This window comes from Lactuca serriola, chromosome 2 (genome assembly GCF_051521515.1).
Source record: "Lactuca serriola cultivar US96UC23 chromosome 2, Lser_US96UC23_V15, whole genome shotgun sequence".
Lineage (NCBI taxonomy): Eukaryota > Viridiplantae > Streptophyta > Magnoliopsida > Asterales > Asteraceae > Lactuca > Lactuca serriola.
Window position 1 is genome coordinate 157319194 of NC_136409.1, and position 5570 is coordinate 157324763.

At 32.7% G+C, this 5570-nt stretch overlaps 1 long non-coding RNA gene across 2 annotated transcripts; it reads left to right on the forward strand.

Moving 5' to 3' along the window:
* Positions 1-3870: 3870 nt before the first annotated feature.
* On the forward strand, positions 3871-5209 carry LOC145090531 (uncharacterized). Of its 2 annotated transcripts, none has more exons than XR_013701631.1 (5): positions 3871-4252; positions 4350-4449; positions 4541-4625; positions 4770-4856; positions 4946-5209. It is a non-coding gene; the product is annotated as an uncharacterized LOC145090531 (long non-coding RNA). The 2 variants fall into 2 exon arrangements; XR_013701632.1 differs by having other exon boundaries at positions 4773-4856.
* Positions 5210-5570: the final 361 nt, after the last annotated feature.

A 5570-nucleotide genomic window follows, 5' to 3' on the forward strand; every position in this document is an offset into this window, starting at 1 on the left:
ATACAGTCACACACAAGTACTAAGTGACATACTTTTACACAAGTCAAATGTAAGGTGTTTAGAAGGTATGGTATGTGTAAGAGGGAAGTTTGCAAGCAAGCTTCACCTCTCGCCCAAAATTTCTTCTATAAGGAAAAAGAGTGAGACCATTTGGAGTGTCTTACACTTCTACTTATTTAATACATGTACAACGTATAACTAGTTTATTTAATGAAATCTAAAGAGTCCAAAACTTTGTACAGGAAATATTAAATCATACCATATGATATAATAGTTAATAACTTCCTTAGAAAATATTATTTTCATAAAATAATAATTATTCTCTAATTAAATACAAGTTTTGAATATATTTATTAATAATCAAATTACTAATAAATATTCAATAAGTGACAACTTGTTAAAAGTGTGACTCTATATGATCATATGTTATTGAAAAACATCATTCTAAAATGATTCTTGAGCATATAGATCCAACAATATTAACTTGGAGTATAGTAACCCTGACCATATTGTCTGACTACTTCAACAATCATCTTAAAAGCATTATTATAAATCGAATGAAAAGGAACACCTAATTCATATGGTTTACTTCATCATCAATACATAATCCCTCAATGATCTGTCTCATCTAGTGCATAACCAAGAATAATAGGGATGATGATGTGTGTGTGTGAGAGAGAGAGAGAGAGAGAGAGAGAGAAAAAAGTGTGTGTATGTTTATGTATGTGTGAAAAAGAAGGATGTAGGGGTCGGGTGAGACTTTACGTGTTTTTGTTACATATTAAGAGTGAGAATTGATTAAACCAGTGATATTTTACAAAGTTCAAAGTTAAGGGGTTAAAGTAATATTTAAAAAATAGAGGGGTGAGAAATGTATTTTTCAAAATAAAGGATATATATATATATATATATATATATATATATATATATATATATATATATATATACACACACACACTCTCTCTCTCTCTCTCTCTCTATGGGGACAAGGATAAACATGATAATCTGGAAAACAAATGGGTAAAAGTGATAAAATTTGAAGTTTGAGGGGTGAAAATAGTTTTTTAAAAAGTAGATGATGAAAAATATTATTTTATAAAATAGAAGATTACAAATGATGGATTATACAAAATTAAAGGATTATTCCAATTACATTTTACACATTGACAGTTTTGTACATTGACATTACCATTTACCACATGTATTATTAGTTAAGTGAATTTTTCTCACAAACCAAAAGTTACATTTAATATATATTTATATTTTTGGTCGAATAGGGACCAAAACAATAAATTATATCAATTTTAGAACATTAATGCAAATTAGCAAAAAAAAAATAATAATAAAAAAAAGACTAAACCCCTACCCCCAAACCCAATTTAGGGATGTTATTGGGGGCAAACGGGACGGGGATTGCATCCCCCGCCCCCGAAATCTTCATCCTTTCCACCCCTGCCTCCGCCCCCGAATTCCCCTTTTAACCCCCGCCCCCGCCCCCGTTCCCCCGCCCCCGATTGATTTTGGGCTACCTTATTTGGGCTAAAAGAAGTTCTTCTTTGGGCTAAAAGAAATTATTTTTAACAAATAGATATTTAGAACATAATTTTACATGTTACAAACAACTTAAAAACATGTTTTTTGTTGAATTTTTGTACGTAAAAATAATTTTATTTTTTATTATATTTATATAATTAATATATGTCAACTTATATAACTTATTAACAGGGCCCCCACGGGGGTTTCGGGACGGGACTACCAACCCCCGCCCCGCCCCCGAAATTAAAACGAGGGTTAACCTTGCCCCTGCCCCCGCCCCTGTCCCCGATTATTTTCAACAAATGCCCCCATACGGGACGGGGCCCCCACGGGATCGGGGTTCCACGGGACTTTTTGACATCCTTAATCCAATTCCCAAATCTGATTTAATTTATGTTTTTTGTGAGAGACCCCTCCCTCACATCCCCTCGTTCTCGACACTATAAGTATAAGCAATCTAATGCAATATAAAACCATACATATAAGACATTAGACCACATACATTTGATGAGCGACGTCTACCTAGACAACTAAAATGAATAAATGCTAGGTGTTAAATGTACACAACATTACGTTAGCTTTATGGGCATACATGTAAATGGGCTTTTCATCTTTGGGCTCAATTCAAATGGTCTTGTATTATTCGGGTGGCCAAACCATAACCAACCATAACCGATTAATTCGTACCTGATTAACCTTCTGACCCAAAAAACCTTCTTTAATATGGTTCGTTTTCAGACAATTTGGGAAACCAACAGAAAACCGATTAATCCGAAAAAAACGCCCAATCACCCCAGCCCCGTGGAACCCCACACCCCACTAGGGACACCACTCCATAATCTCATTCTAGTGAGATCAAATTATTTTATACGAACTCCGCACCTCTCCAACTCACAATATAGGCATAAATTGAGCTTGGTTTATTTCAAGTTAATCTTGATTATACTAAACCACATGATGATATTAAAATCTCCTGCAATTAGGAAAAAAAAAACATACTAAACTTGCAAGCAAACCTATGATCAACCCTGCAATGGATTAAAGACATTAGCTACATTTTTTCTTGATCGTTAACTATATTGGATAACATAAATTGTCTATTTTGGAGAAAAGAATAAGATATTGGTCTGACTTGATAGAAAATTATAGTTAAACTCAATATATTTTGGTTTACGGTTCTCATAAACAATAAGTTAATGCATTTTAATTCTTTTGTTAATTAGTCAAATAAAACGAAAGTTTGTTATAGTTTATGGTCACTACTTTGACTAAATGAAGAGGAAAATATAGTCTTGAATCTTGAGTGTTGAACTTCGAGATCAAACCTATTCATTTTTAAAATTTTACCAAGATCAAGCTACATTTTGACTCTAATATCTCTTGGCCTTGTTTCATTTTTGGGTTAAAACAAAGAAATAGTGATATGACCTTATTTATACATATATTTGAGGCCATTATCTTAATATTATAAGCTAAGATAAATGATACCGATAATTTTTTGAAATTGAATTTACATATAAATTTGTGGCTGAGAAGGATAAGGAAGAAATTGGAGCTGAATGGAGATAATAAGAATATCCATAAATATGACTCCTCATCACCTAGAAGATATGATATGATATGTTCAACTCACGACCAGTTCAACAAATAAGTTGATTTTCTAAAGAATTAAAGCAGATTGAAGCCGATGAACACGCTCGACGCAAGTGTTTGAAGATCAAAGTGTGGAACTACTATTTAAGGGCTGTTTGATAGTTCCTGATTGAGTCAGGTCTGACTGAGTCAGAGGTCTGATTGGGTCTGAAGTCTGACTGAATCTACATCTGATTGAAACAATATTGTTTGATTATGTGTCTGACTGGCTATGCTGAATGATGAAAATGACCATTTTACCATTCTATTTAGTTTGCAATACAAAATATATCTATTTATAGCAAATAACAGAGGTGCAACTGTGTAAATCTTATGATTACATATTAAAGATTGATATTACAATGATGTTGCGACTGTGTAAATCTTATGCACTACATGTATGATATGATTAATTCAAACCTTCGTTGATCCAAATTTCAACTAAAAGATCCACCACATCCTGCAAAAACCAACAATCACATATAAGGGAAAACACAATTGTGGGAAGATGCATATAGTACATATACAACACCAACAACTTACAGCTAGTGGAATCCCTCAAGGAATGGTTCATGATCAGGGCCGGCCCAATACATGGGCGAGTTGGGCTCCGGCCCAGGGCATCAAATAGAAGGGGGCATATTTTTTATCCAAATATTAATACTATATACGTGTTATTTTAGTCCAAAAACTAAGCCCAGTTCTACCGTCCAAGAAGAATAGCATCCGGAGGCAAGAATGAAAGGCATGAGCGCCAAATTGAAGCCTTGAGAACTGCAATCGTCAATCGTCAAATACCAATCCATGCCTTTGAAAATCGTGCGAGTTGTGTGTGGAGATTAGAGGAGTCGACACTCAAAGATCGAGGAAATAGGAGTAGAAACACTCTAAATCGACTGATTTCTGAGTTCGATTTCTCTCTAAACCTACTGCTAATCGACTTTTTTCAACCTTTCCTTTGATTTCTATTTTTGAGTTCGATTTAAATAACCTCTCATTGTTAAACCGATAAGACTGAGTTCGATTTTTTTTTCAATCTAAAGCAAGAGACAACTAACGAAAGCATCATCTTCAACTGATTTGGGTAAACTCTCTTCTCTTCAACTGATTTCGATTTTTCTTTCTAATTTCTTTCTTAATCTGTTGTCATCAATTATCACTTATGGACTGGTTTGTTTTAGCTTTTTAGGAGTTCGGATGTTGGATATTTTATGGTTTTCAACCTGAAGTAGAGACGAGGAAAGAAAGGACTGATTTTTGATTTCTCTTTAACTGATTTGGGTGAGTTCTTTTCAACTGATTTTGATTTTCTTTCTGATTTATTTATAAACATGTTGTCATCAATCTATCCTCTTTTTATGGTTTTTTTAAGGAGTTGGAGCTCTGATTTGTCTCCTATTTGAACTCGAAATCTGTTTGCTTTGTATCTGATATTTGTTGTTTGAAGTTGGCTTCAGGTAATTTTTCTGACTATTGTGGTTTGGCTCTGATAAAAATTACCAACGTTCCTTTTTATACCTTTTTGTTCATGTTTCTGTGATAAAAAATTCTAAAGTTCATTTCTATACTTTTTTTGTTCATGCTTCTGCGATGTGAATCAGAAGGCATATTGTCTATTGAAGTTATGATTTCTGTTTATTTAGAAATTTGGTTAGTGGCTACTGGTTCCTATTCTTATTTCTAGAAAGGTATAAGTTTATTTTATTGTTGCTATTAATAATAGAAAATATTTATCTAAAATGGATTCCTAATTATGATTCAACGATTCATTTTTCAGATATCATGACATCTTGGAAGTGGAAACGAGAAGAATGAATATGTTCCCTAATCTGTTGGTTACTTATATAATATTTTGGATGATGTCGATAATGTTTGCTTCTGTGAAAAAAGTTCTTCAAAATTGAAGCTTTTAAAATAAGATATATTTGCACTTCAAAAAATGCACAAAAACATATGTTTGTGGTGATTTTTGTAGTTTTTGTTTGAATTATTTGCTTGATTGTAAAATTTACTGCATTTTGATTTTATAGATTTTTATATATATGATTTTTCCATTTTACAAAACATATATAAGGGCATAAAATTTTTATCTTGCCCCGGGTAGCAAAAAACAATGGACCGGCCCTGTTCATGATATGAGAGAAAATATTCAAAACTTGTTGTCAAACTGTAACAGAACATAGTAATAAATTCATAATGGTTGTTCCTTATTTTTTCTTTGAAGAAAGACACAAATACCAGAAATACTAGAACAATCAAACACTTTTAAGATTTCGTACATAAAAAAAAAAATCACAGTCAAATCCAGGTACTGGAGGTCCTAAATTCTAATTTGCTTAAAACTCAAATACTTCATAATTTCTCGAGTCTTGATTCAACAAAACTTGATTCAATTCACAACT